Source organism: Capsicum annuum, chromosome 11 (genome assembly GCF_002878395.1).
Source record: "Capsicum annuum cultivar UCD-10X-F1 chromosome 11, UCD10Xv1.1, whole genome shotgun sequence".
NCBI lineage: Eukaryota > Viridiplantae > Streptophyta > Magnoliopsida > Solanales > Solanaceae > Capsicum > Capsicum annuum.
Genome location: NC_061121.1, coordinates 148,948,882 through 148,964,339, shown reverse-complemented (window position 1 = coordinate 148,964,339; position 15,458 = coordinate 148,948,882).

Below are 15,458 nucleotides of genomic sequence, written 5' to 3'. Positions count from 1 at the left end.
TGACTCTAGGGAGATACAGAACTCCCAGACCACTCAAACACAAATTCATCAGGAAACTGAAACTTAACTACTCGGGTACGACAATCTATAGAGGCATAACAAGAATGAAGCTAGTCCATACCTAGAATGACATCAAAGTCCTCCATGTCCAACTCAATCAAATCAACAAACATGACTCTATGAAGAACTGTAACGATACTTTCTGGGCAACAATCGACTCACCCACTAGGGTAGAAACGAAGATAGGCTCAGGAATATTTTTGGGACTCACTTCAAAATTAACAGCAACTAGAGGTGTAACATATGAAAAACTAGACCCAGGGTCCAACAATGCATAGACATCAAACTGAAATATACAGAACATACCAGTAACAACATTGGGAGAGTCCTCCTGCTCCTGGAGAGATGGTAAAGCATAAAACCGATTTTGGCGCTGACCATCAGTGGTGCTAGAAGAGGCTCTCTAAGCTGGGACTGGGCGAGTCACCTGAACTGGAGCACTAGCAGTCGGATTCTGAGTCTGAGGGCGATTATCACGTCACCCTTGCCTGGCATGTGGGAACTCTCTAAGCTTGTGACCCATGTCACCACACCCAAAGTAACCTTTCTTCACTCCCCAACACTCACCCGAACAGATCCTACCACACTGGGTACACGGAGGATAATTTTACTTACTTTTAATACTGTGCTGAGTCCTGGACACATATGGCTTACCACTTTGCTCTTGCCTACCCCTAGGCACGGGAGCGCTAGCTAATGATGGTGCTGGTATAGATGAGCATTTCTAAAATTGAGGGTAGTCCCCTTCTTTGTGATCTAGTCTGGCCATGTCTGACTGATCGAACCTATCTCTCTTATTCCCTCTTATTCTGGCCCTCTCCTTGATCTTGTCTACTTCAATCTATTGGGCATAAGTTATCAGCCTGGAAAGATTCATCTCACAATTTAGCATGGCAGATCTGTACTCCTTAACCATGTAGCTTAACACGCCTGTCACAAATTTACTCATACAGGCTCAGTTATTAACTACGTAAGGAGTGATTTAGCCAATTGATTGAACTTCAAGCAGTACTCCTTAACAGTCATAGCGTCCTTCTATAAGTTCATGAACTTCACCACCTTCGCATCTCTCATTTCCAAAAGGAAAAACTTATCCAGGAATATATCCTGGAACTCTTGCCAAGTCGTAGGGGCAACACCCTCACCTATACCCTTTCTCCAAACAACTACCCAGTCATAAGCAAGGTCCTTCAACCGATACAATACCAACTCCACACTATACTCCTCAGAGACTTGCATTACCTGTTTGAGCTTTCTCACCTCCTCTAAGTATAACTATGGGTCCTCATCTATCTTTGACCCATAAAACTCCAGTGGGTTCATCTGCATAAAGTCACAAATCCTCACAGCAGTTGAATCACCTCCCTGCTGCTGTGGAGCTGGGGCCGGATTAGCCTAAATATTTGCAGTAACAGCTTGGGCCAGCACTTAAAAAGCTGCCCAAAACTCGGTGTGGGAGACATTAGCATTCAGTGGGTCAGTAGGCTGAGGTTGCTGACCGACGTTATTCATTCTAGCTCAGCGAGGAGTCATATTTTAAAATAAGAGAGCAGGAATTAATAGCTGAGAGAGACACTGTAAGAATGATAGACTTCTGAAAGAAAGAAATAACCTTTTTCCTAAAATGTTTCGTAGCTTCTTGCTCATAGATGTGGTGCGCTACACACCGATGCTTAAGACTCTACTTAACGCAGATTTTCAGACTCCCTAGGACTCCTTAAACCTTAGGCTCTGATACCAAGATGGTAACGCCCTGAAAATAGGTCCAAAGCGTTACACAGTGCTTAAGGCTAAAAGTATATTTTATACCATTCAACACTTATTTCAAGATTATTATAACCAAATATCTGCGTAATATCATCATCAACCATGTCTCACATTAATATGGATAAATGCGAGAAATAACAAAATATGAAAAGTCTAACAACTCCAACTCACTAGTCTAACAAAATCAGCCTGACAAGCCTCTACTATTCTATGTACCAAAGAGCCATTGGGACAGGCCCCAACTGACTCAAACTCAAAAGATAAAGTATCAAATCAAACTAAACTGGGAGTCTAAAATAGCACGCCCTCGTATCATGAGGACTCACCACAGTAAAAGAAGTAGATTGATGTGCTCGGGAATCGCCATCAAGTCCGGAACTGAGCACCTGAAACTATATTATAGGGAAAATGTAGCCCATGTATGAATATATGGGTCAGTACCATGGAATATGGAATGAGTATATGTGTGTGTGTGCAAGTTTCAGAAATCAAATATCACAAGTATTCATAGAAAACATGCATTCTATAACAAGTGACTCATGTAGCTCGAATAAAAACATCATAATCATAAAAGAGTAAGATATATCAAATAAAACATGTGAGTCATCATAGTAAGTTCTCAATTCACTTTCATCTCGGTTTTCTAACCTACTATACCTTCCGCTCGGTGCTAAAGACTACTCCCGAACTTAGCTTAGATCTTTTTAAAAGAAAATCCACCATCAAATAGTTCAATAATTTACAATGGGAGCCATGATGTGACCCTTTTCATCATGAATCAATAAAAGTGGATTTCTTTTCTCATCTCGGGTTCAAAATCAACCCCTTTTTATGACCCAAAGGTCAAAGCTTCTTTATCTTTTCAAATAATTCAAATTCAAGGTGTTTATAACACATGTTTTCTCAAAATAGAGTTCAAAGCCCATGTCTCAATATTACATTAAAACTTATCAAGATTCAAGCTTTACATCATAAACAGATTTAAATTTTTTCAAAATCTGGAAAATTTCAGTTTTAACCACAAAATATCATTGTTCTCATATAATTCCACTTCTACAATATCAAAAATATCATAATCTCATGAGAATCAATTTAGGATGTAAATTCATTCTTCAAATTCATAATAAAACATATGAAATCCATAACTTCCTAAAAGAAAAATATTTTTGGGTACAAGAACGAAAGGGTGTCCTTGTTGAAAACCCCACATACCTTTGTGGTAACGGATTCATTGAAAAATTAGACCTTCAATGTTGATTGTGCAACCCTAGTTATTTTTCTCCTTTAGTGCTCTTGGATGATGAACTTAGACTGATAATAGGATTATAATATGTTTAGAATCTATTAAATTTGTAAGGTTAAGTTTAGGGGTGTGGAATGAGTGCCAAAAGACTTAATTGCTCTCAAAATAACTCAAAACAGAGTATTTTCGCTACCTGAAACACTAAGTGTGCGCCACACATATTATGGCACACTTTGAAGTGTGAGACACACATATTATGGCACACTTTAAAGTGTGCCTCGCATACCTTATCACACACCCATTCCAGTAGCCATGTGCGATTAGTTAGACGACGCACTTTACTTTGCAAAGGCATAACTCCTTGCTCAGGTGTTGGATTTTAATAAAATTGGCATCGTTGGAAATATAATTCGATTCTCTATAATTTGATGGGTCAAAATATGCAAAAATACCACATATTCATCAAGTTATTCTTGTTCAAAGATGACCATTGTGAAATCAAACACTAAAACTTGATGGATTCAAAACTCTTAGTTTGCACAACCTTAAGTGAGTCATGTAAACACACTTAACAAATCATAAGCCCTCTTATAACTAGGATACTCATTATAATTCATGTGCCCAAATATGGATTACAGAATTGGGGGTTTCACATGTACGAACAACGATTCATTTTCTAGCTTAGGAAAGTGCGGGGTATTACAGCTGATCCCTTGTCAAACGTATGCATTGTGTGGAAAGATTTGGTAGAAAATATAGTCAATCATCCTGTTAATACTCCTTATTTTATGAGTTTGATTCTCTCTGACCCGATTTTTTTTGATTATTTTTTGCTTGAGCAATAAATGATACGGACCATAAGCGTTGACCTACGACACAGGTCACCTCTAGTAATATCAACCCTCCTCTTTAAAAGATAGCACAGTGCACACTTCATCCATAACCAACTACTGTATTCCTTCATTATTCTCTAAAAAGAAAAATATATTGCTGTTTATCCCCATTCAAGCACAGACAACCCTGTTCATCAGTTTTGAGTTAATCTGTGCCGCTCCTACTTTAAGCAAGACTTTCTGATATATTTATTTATTTATTATTATTTAAAACTATTTTCCGTATTTGACTTCATTTAATTCATCACTTTTTTTTGGATTGTAGTGGCTACCACTAAGCGTCAATGACTATTTCCCCAAAAATACAATGTTGATTATGATCTTTCATTATCAAAGTGAGGTGTATCGAGCTCAAGTTGGTGCTTCCGGCATCAACAACTATTGTAGAATCAACAACAGATGCATATAATTTATCAAGGCGACGAATATTAGGGAAGGAGATGTGTTACATATGTTGCTGATACGCAGTTGTGAAAACTTTGTTAAAATTGTTGTTCTTAATCAGGACCCGAACCTACAGTTTCTCATTGCACTTACAGAACTTTTCCCTTGTTTGATCAGACATTAGTAATACCTTGTTGTATTCGTTTGTTCTTATAAAAGTATTCAGTAGTTCATATTAAACGAATTTGTTCATCTTTATTTATCTTGCTGCTTCGACATTATTATCTTGAAATATTCTAAGAGTAACCGACATCATTAATTAATTTTCTCTAAGTTCTATTTTCGGTTGACGACCAATGAATGCAAAATAGATGAAATAAAATAGGGTTTGGTGAAGTAAATAGTAGCAAATGCATTGGTTCAGAATTTTGTTTTTAAGTAAGCGAATCATTAATTAGTGGTTGGGCAGGCTCTAAATAGGAAAAACAAATTTCTTAGAGGCAAAACGCATGTAAAAATAAGTTGCAATTCTTTGATGCTTAATGGCCATAAAAGTTTGGCCATAATAATAAAAAGATATAATAGCCTTTTATTCCAAGCAAAATTTTGTATTTTTTTAAAGTCAAGATAATTATTGCAATTCAATTGCAACACAAATTGTTAGGCAAGAATATCAATAGTCCTATACAATTAAAATATGTATATTTTCGGTTGAAAAAAAACACATATATTTTTTGTTAAAAAAATATATTTATTACAAAATTAACCTCCAATTAATTATTTTAAAATTATTATATTTAAATAAAATTAAACTATATTTTAAATAATTTGTAAACATAATATGTGAAATATTTCAACAATGGCAACTCAACATAATTTAGAACTGGTAAATATCGACGCATAATAAAAATCATGCATAGAATTCATATGTGTCGAACCAATAAGATTGACACATAAGCGTTGATTGTACAAGTGTTTCCTCTCGATATTATGCCGAATTGATAAATTATGAATCATTACTTAAATTTTTACTAAAATGACCTCTAATTAATTATTTTTAATTATTAAGTTAAAATAAAATTAAATTATATATTTGAATAATTTATAAAAATAATTTTTGAAGTATTTCAATAACGACAATTCATCACAATTTAGAACAGATAAATATGTCGACACATTATAAAAATCCGTCATATAGTACTCATATGTGTCGAACCAAAGAGAGTGAGACATAAGTGTTTATGGTACAAGTCTTTCACCCTATGTTGTGCCGGTTTGATAAATTGTGAATCATTACTTATATTTGTTACTAAAATGACCTCTAATTTTGTATTTTTAAAGTATATGGTTAAATAAAATTAAAATATATATTTAAATAATTCTCAGGCATAATTTGTAAGATATCGAAATAACGATAACTCAACATACCTTAAACCTCATAAACGTTGACACTTATAGAAATTATGCATATAGTTGACATTAGTTGAACAAAAGAGAATGAGATATAATTATTAATCATATAAGTCTTTCACTCCTATATTACGATGATTTGATAAATTATGAATTATTACTTATATTTGTTACTAAAATGATCTCTAATGAATTTGTAAATATTGCTATCACTACAAATCAACACACTTTACACTTGCTAATCCGATGAGTCGAACCACTAGTTCAATAACCAAAATGTCATTACATATTATTGATTTCGGTTCGATTTAACACAATCGTAGATAGAGTGAATTACTAATGTTGAAACTTAGAAATGGCTAACGAAAATTGGCAAACACTCTCTAACGAAGATGGGAATTAATTGTAATTAAGCTCATTTCCAATAATCAATGTATTTAAAATATGATAAAAGAATGTATTTAATTTTTAAGATAAAAGGGTCAAAATGACCAAGAAATAACTGGTCTATAGTGTGAATAAAACTTTTTATTATTATGATGACACTATGGCCTAATTTTATGGCCAAAAGAATTTTTTCTTGACAAAAATCAAAATATTTTAGGTTGCAATAAAAAAGTCAAATTAATAGGCCATCGTATTTTGGTTCGGATATTACGTTTGAATTTTGGGTTATATTATGACGGGTTATTTAAGATTTCAACTATTCATAAATCAACGAAATATTTATGGCAACACAAGTTCTACGTAATACATTAAAATCACATTGCACAACATTTAGATACAATAGTTCACAATATGGCGGATAATATTCGCGGTCTACGCCTACTTAGGATGGAAACAAATTTCATATTTGTGACAATAATAAATTGTATCTACCTAAACAATCTTCGTGTTTCCTATGTCCATCAATAAATCAAAATGTATTCAATTATAAAGAAACGTTGAATCAACAATTATGGATACATAAATCATAAATTGAGTAAATATTATGACTATACGTCAATCAAACTATCTCACTATTGTAGATTCAATTTAAATTAATTTGATCAACATTGTCATTCTCTTCACATCAAATAAGTTTGTTCACTGTTGTCGTGTCATGTTCATACTCAAAGTATGAACAAATTACATTACATCTACAACTATCGATTATAAGTTAGTCAGTTGAATTCACTATTCTCGGCACAATTCAGATAATCAATTAAATATTTCATCATGCCATTTTTTGTTACAGACATGGAATCTACATGTAAAATATTTAAATTATTAAAACGAGCCCCGTAATTTGTGTGTTAATTTAAATAAATAATTAGGTTCCTTAATGATATACCTAAATAGAGCATCAATAAAAATATAATGCATGCAAACTAGTACTGAATGCTATTATAGTGACTTGGTCAAACACCAACTTTAGATTTCATAAGTCCTGAGTTCAAATCCGTAGCTTTCCTATTTTTTTTTTAAATTATTGTTTTGAAGGCGTTTCCCCAAATCTATTTTGGGAATTCAAAAACCATTTCAATAAGATAAAACTTTACTTTACTTATTTGGAGGGAAGATAAAAATATCTCACCACTCATCTCCACAAGACACCACAGAATATCAACCCAAACCCTACTTACCTCTCCCCACCGTCGAAGAAAATGACAAAGTTCAGACCAGTATGTCTCAACCCTAATGAACACAGGCCAAAATTTATTATTAGGTTGGATGTAACAGACATGACATATGACAAAGTGGTAATTTCTAATTTTTTTATTCATTAAGGATTCTATGTTTCTTTATTTATTTCATTTGACTTTTTTTCTCTTTCAAATTTGAGTAAGTCGTCCGTCTCTTTCCACCTTTTTAGTCGATACCAGAAGAGGTATGTATATACTTCTCTATCGGTCCAGCGCTAGTAACCATTTGTCATTGTGGTAATAGAAAAACGTATATGGCCAAAGTGTTCTACTGCCATCCAAACACCCGAAGGCTATATGACGGCTGGAACTTTTTCATTAGTGCTGTGGGTATCCAGGTAGATGACTTTTTGGTTGTCGAGATCGCCAACAGTAACGTTGGATCTGTCTTGTTAAATGTTAAACATGTAATCCCTATCTCAATAAGTTTTCATGTTATGGATTGGTTTGAATGTCTTTTATTATTATTATTATTATTATTATAATAATAATTATTATTATTATTAAACTCATAACTTTACTCTTTAGTTCCTATTTACAATTTTCAATTCCCATTACTAAGTTTTAATTTTCCTTTACTATCACTACATTAATAAAACTATCATAACTACTTCACTCCTTCTTTGGATTCCGTATTTATTTCTCTCTCTTTCTGTGTATTTTTTCACTATTGAATGTACGAAAACTGTAAAAGAAGTCATCTAGATTTACCAACTAAATCTTTTTGCTAGATTTTGGATGAGAAAGGTAAGAAAAATCCTGTAGGCAGATTTGGTTGATTTTGGATGGGACTTGGCAAAAGCAAACAGTAGAGAAAACCCTTATCAATGAAAGAATGCAATAATACCATTATAACTGACTTTAACACTGTTCAAGGCTTTTGGTAAAACTTAAGTAACGTTACCAATATCAAGACCTAGTATGGATCGGCTTGTAGGTTGCTGAAAGGGCAAAACAAATAATTTATTTCTCATTTAATTTTCCAACAAAAACCCTAGCCTATTTATATACATACGTATCTTCTTTTCTTTGTAATTTTGTTCATCTTTTATCTTATCTTATAGAGTTTCCTCAACAACTTTTCAAATGCCTCTTTTACATAAGAAAAAATATTTTCCTCAAATAATGAAAATAGTTATGTGGTCCGAAAAAGAAGATGTTATCATACTGTGTGGGAGATTGGGCTGTTGAAAGATGAGGTGAGGTACCTTAATCAGTGTATGGAATAGCTTAAGCAAGATCTGTGGGAGTTGAGGCATCGTTTCCATACCTATATATGAGAGGTTAACAACAAGGAGATTGAAGAAGGTGGTGAGGCTGCTGAGGGTGTTAATCCAGCTGCTTAGGTTGTTATTTATTTATTTTCTTTTTTGGTCTTTTTAAATTATTGTTTCTTCTTTTTCCATTATATTTTTTTTTATCCATTTGTAGTTAACAAATGAATGTCTTCTTTTTATATTACACTTTCCTTAACTTTAGTCAAACAATGGAACACACCAGTTAATTAAAGGACTAGCGATTCATAGAATTATCGAATATATTAGATACAAATCGTAGATTAGGCATTGAACACATTTAACATTAATTAGATTAATCTGAAGAAAATTATAGAAGAAACAAGACTGTTATCCGAATCCCATACAGCTTTATTTCTTTTTTTCACTATTCGGGTATCTGAAAAGTTGTCCAGATCCATCTATTTGTAAGTACAACTTTGGACTGAACAAGGTAATATTTTTTTTTGGTGCCAATTACTCTTCATCAAACTCATAACCAAAATAAATGCCTTTTTTATACTTTTGTAATGAACTCCAACTAACAAATAATAAGCGACCAACACAAACTCACTGCAAAAAGAGCATTGAAACAAAATACTATGAATTTTCTGTTTGACGCTTCAATTGAATATGTTAATGTCTAAATTTTTAACTCTAAATGTCCTATTGTCCAAGAACAACTTGGGAAAATGATTAAACATGATCGTACGTTGAATGGCTTAACAAATACATTGATGAATATAATGTCACCTAATAGTCTTCCTAAATTGAACTAGGGTATATAAAAATTAGCTTCAAGTTATACTTGAACATGGGAGGAGAAAATTCAAAATAGAGCAACTGCGTGCTAATTAACTATTTACTTAATATAAGTACTAATTCATACAACAATGATGTGTTAAATAAAAGAACTATTTATCCATGGTAGCATTCACTAAAATAATCATATAATGTAGAGTAGAGATGTCACTTCGCATGCAAAATAATCATTTTTTCATTGTGATAAATTTAGCAAAACCACAAACATTTACTAAGTTTAAAATACATTTACGCCTGTCCATGCTTCTATTCACTAAGTGAAAATAATGAATAAAAGGATTCGACAAACTTTGATGGGTGGAACAATGTCAATACGCAACACACAATAGGATTGATTGCAACAATTCCAAAAGTTAACACTAAAAATATTACATTATTATTTTGTACCTAGCAGTCCATATTGTAAAAAATAATTGAAAATTAATGACTTGCGCATCAGTGTATTAAATTAATAAAGCCGATGGGGTGTTATTTGTGGCATAATCATTACTTGTACCTTTACAATTCAACAAACTTTTTTTTTCTAAGTAGATTTTTTTTCTTTTTCATATTAACAAAAACTTCACCCAATCCTAATTTGTATTTAAGGCCCAAGAAATGACCCATGAAAAATTTACATATGCACATCAAATTGGACCTAAAATGAGGACAATTTTAACAATCTACTTAGTTGTATTGGGCCCAAATTAAAAGGTCTCAAAATCGGGTTATAATAATAAATGGGCCCAACGAATAGTTCCCAAATTAGAAGGTCTCAAACCCTAATTTACTATATAAAAACAAAATAAAATTAGATAAGGGAAATAAATATGGAAGATAAAGGGTCAAGTGGAATGAATTAGTGGGGGACAAGACAAGACAGGTGTGGGGAATGTTTTTTTTTTAAAAATCGAGTGGTTTTGAAATGGGGAGGATAATTTGGGTAGAAAATAAATGTGAAATGGCATGTAACACCCCAGGATCCCATCCCGAGACGTCACACGGTGCTTATGATCCCGAAGGACCACAAGCTAACCCTTTACTGATACCTATACCTGTACACTATATAATATCTTAAATAAATGCGGAAACTAGCCATAAGGTGCAACACTTCTGTGAATACTCATAATATAGAAAAATTAAATACTAATACATCAGTCTGAAAAGCCTCTAAATTGTCTGAGCTGCAGAGTTGAAGGAAAAGCTCCCCAACTAACTCGCTCAACCGAAAATAAACAAAATCTAAAGCAATAATAGTAAACAAAGATTCGTCCTTTAAAGAAGAGGACTCACTACAACTGCTGTTGACTGGGACTGAACTGCTGAGGATACTCTGGATCCTGTGCCTCTGAACCTATGGTGTCAAATAAAACACCATAGCACAAATATGTCAATATAGGAATGTACCGAGTATGTAGACGAGGTAGGCTAATGCAAGGGCTTATGCATGCATAATATTTAAACTGAATAATCATGAAGATGCCACATGAGAACACACATATAAATGCACAGACCATGAACACAATCATCACAACTCTAGATACTAAAACTCGAATACCACTTTACTACAAACTGAACTCACTACTGACACTGAGATACTGAATCACTAACTCATCTGATACTGATAACTGAGAGTCTGGACGTACTCACATCAAGGACTAAATTTTGATCATACTGTTTTTGATTGATAGGATTAGACATCAACTTTTCTAAAAGATTATTTTGGAAGCGATTATCAATGATAAAAAGTATGATCATGTTGGAATCTGACAATAAGAATACTCAATAGAATCTGAGAAGGAGATCAAGCCTATCTAATAGGAGATCTATAGATATGATAATAAGAATACTCAACATGGTCTGAGACTGGGATCAAGCCTCTCTAACGGGAGATATCTAGATATAATAATGAGAATCTGTATATGAGACCAAGCCTATCTGACGGGATGGTCCATGAATTAATGGAACTATCTGAGTTCCTCACTGAGATAGACGACTGTACCATATAGTCCTAAATTCTAAAGATTGATACTGAAACTATAACTGTGGGAAGTAGTTATTTAATTGACATACCCCAACCTACCACAAGTGGGGTCCAACCTATAACCCCAGCTGGAAGGGTGCCAATATCGTGCCACGGGTAAAGACCTCTCTGGTCAAGCCTCTCTAACGGGATGACCCTTATAAGAAGTTCGCCTGAGGCAATATAATAGTCAAACCTCTCTAACAGTGATAGCCTCTACTAATGGGTACTCCTATATCCTGTGCTGGCTATGCAGTTTTGGAGTTTAGGGATTGCTTTTATCGACTCAGCCTCTCTGATGGGAGAGCCGCCATACCTTTCCTCGCTCGGTGCTTTCTTCTACTCCCAATTTAAAGATTTTGAATTAAATTCTCAACTGAACATAACTAAACTGAATTTGATACTGATCATGTTTCTCAAAAGATCTGACAGAGTTACGCTGAGATTACTTAGTTCTGTATCTAACAGAAAAGATGTTGAATTATGGTATCTGACTGGCAATATAGAGCTGGAATAGATTACTTGAATCGATTCTGAGATTAGAATTGAATCACATGAATACTATTAGATCTAAGATGATTACAAGACTGAGGCAAGATTACTAGTGATACAGAATTATAGAGATAACTGAGATTACTAAGTTTTCTTAAGTTCTGCACTTGTCTGAGGATACAGAGTTCTATAGTTCACTGAGTTATGAGAATCATGCCTCGACTGAAATTATCGAGAAACTGACATGGGATCTAGACAACAGCTCTATTATCGGGTATAACTACCCCCAGGACTCGATAGCATAAAAGTAAAGGATAATCATTCATTCATCATCACGATTATTCATATATCATCACAATCATTCATGCATCATCATAATCATTCATTCATCATCATAATCATTTAAGACATCACCTTAAGTATTTAACGATCACAAACATCTTATTCATCATCATAGTCACCAAGGGGTCACTTTAGGCATCTCGAATACATAATCATATAATAATGTAGGGGAAATATGCTACAAGATTGTACTCCATTGAACAAGATTTTACCTTATCTATTTCATACCTATATCAATCTTGACATATTTTTGGATATCACATGGCTTGAGAAAACTTCATACTATCATGGAATAATTCATCCGCTTGGGCATTTTATCAAACACTAGGCATGCATAAACTAACTCACAATTTGGGGTTTCATCTTCAATATGCCACAATGGCTCTTATGCTTCACCTAAGGTCTTTATGAAACCTAGGGGGAATATGCTTTGCTTATTCAACTATTTCTACACCTATTTGACATGAACACATTATATAGAAAGCAACATGAGGAAGATTCATTACAAATATCACATGGATTCTACCTACTACGGTTAAGGCTGATGAATCTTGTAAACAAACATGAATCAAAACTCAACAACACACGTAACATCAATTTCAACTCATACAAATCATGAAATCTCACAAACATAAAATCTTCATATTTTAAAAAGGGTTCTTGAGCTTCTTGGATGAAAGGGACCTAAGAATCAGCATCTACATACCTTAATCTTTAAAATTAGATGAATTCTAATGCTTGAGACTCTATTCGCACTTGTAATAAATAATTCTTGAAGCCCACACTATGTGGAACATAATTCTTGAAGAAATCTTAAAGATTTATGGATGATTTTTGAAAGTTTAGGGTTCTTGAATTGAAACCCTAGATATTCTCTCTTTACAGAATTGGAAGAGAAATGGAGAAATTAAGGTTTGAATGAGGGTTCTCATAGTTATAGAGGCTTCCAAAATATGGGAAATGACTAAAATACCCTTGAAAAATGTCCTTAAATTGTTGAAAAAAATAGCTGACGACATCCATGACAGGCCATCAAATTGGTGATAGGCCATCACAAATTGGCATCACAAAAGGGTGAAATTTTGAGTTTCTTGTTAAGGTTGACGACATTGGTGATAGGCCATCACAGGCGTGATAGCTTGTCACAAAATGTCATCACCAAGGTTAAAAATCTTCCCAGGTTTGACGACATTGGTGATAGGACATCACAGGCATGACGGCTTGTCACAATTGTCGTCACCAGTTTCCCAGCTAGACATGCTGGAGTAAAAAGGGCATAAATATTTGCTTTGATATCGGTTTCTGACCAAATTGGTATCGTTGGAAAAATAATTCAAATATATTTAATTTGATATATATTAGGTCCTCTAATTCTATATATACAAAGAGTTATGGTCGATTGAAGTTGATCAAAGTTTTAACGCTCACTAAAACTTGAACGATAGAAAAACTTTCAACTTGTCCTTGAGTTAGGGGACCTCTATGATCTTAATTCATGCTCAAATAGATTCCCACACGATTCAAAATATTTCACACTTGGGAAGATATTTCTAAAACATTTAGACTCGGATTTTTTTTTGCTTTACCAAATACTCTCTAAGGCTCATACTGGAAGAGGATTTTGTGGGGAATTACATGGCATTATCACCCTACCTTGTAACTTTAATTATGATAAAACCAGCAAAACAGTTGCTTTCGAGTCCTTCTATCTTTTCTTCTTGAGTCGAATATAATTTCCATTACTAAAACTCTATATTATGACTATTGTAACAGGTTTTAGATGACATGAGTGTTCTTTTTAAGTTTATGTCTATCAGCAAACTATAATTGACAACCAAATAAAATCTTTTGTACTATGTATTCAGGAAAATTATTATATTAGTTTTAGTCCACCAAATGCATCATTTGATTTTACTCCCTTAATGAGGAAGTAGAAAATCTTCCATTGTTAGATATGCTAGACCTAGGAGACTATGTAATAGTACCACCTCTATTCCTACTAGGGTGCAAATCACCTTCATGTTTCCAGATATAGACATGCGAGTTCTCACTGCACAAACCACATATCTACCCATAAACATTCACTGAGGCTGAGATTGGGCTATTTTAATTACGAAAACCTATAATAGTTTGTGCTAAGAATAGCAAGAAAAAAATTAAAGCTGAGAACTCATACAAGAAAATAAACATCTCATAATTATGCTATAAATAAGAAACCAAGAATTTGGTCACTGAAAGTTTACCAACAACACTTCTTGAAAAAAATTATAGATACCCCACCTTTCCCAATGCTTTGTAAAACTTATTTTTCTTATTATCAACTTCATTATTGTAACAGGCACCATTGAGAACAATTATGCTTCTTTGATGCTTATCCTGCTTTAACACATTTGGAACAACCATCAATATCGGTATCAGGCTAATAAACAATTTTATGTCGAAATTATTCCACAAAACTATATTAGATTTCATTGTTACACATTATTTAAATGTTGTTTTCCGTGATCCGTAGTATACTTAGCCTATTATAATTAACATCTTCCAACTTCCAAATATATTTGAGAAGTGATTATTCTAAAGTATGGTCTACTTTAATGTAACACCCCTCATTTTCAGGTTAGACTTTGAAATGTTTTTTCTATGTATAAAAACCCGAACACGATGATTTATATTTATATATAAGCGTAAATAATAATTTTTTAGGGTGGGAACATCTTTGGAAATGGATTGAAGTCTTAAATATCTCCTAGACCAATGTTAAGTCGAGCACTTTCCTATCTATAGGATTTTGGTATACGATTTTTTCTTGGGTCAATTTCACATAGCCATTACTCCTAGAATATAATGAGTTATTTATTCCATTATATATCAAATTAAATTTCTTTGAGTCCTCTTTCCAACTAAACTAACCGTTAGTTAATCCGAGTTTTGAATCAAAAGTTAGACTATTTTAGTGAGACACTATCCAGGGTGAGCGATTGGGTCACGAGGCAATATTGGTGCATTGCGTTTGGGGTCGTCAGGCAAAGATTGTGCTCCAAATTTTGTGTCCACTGCATGAACCTTCTTTCCCAGTCATTAAAA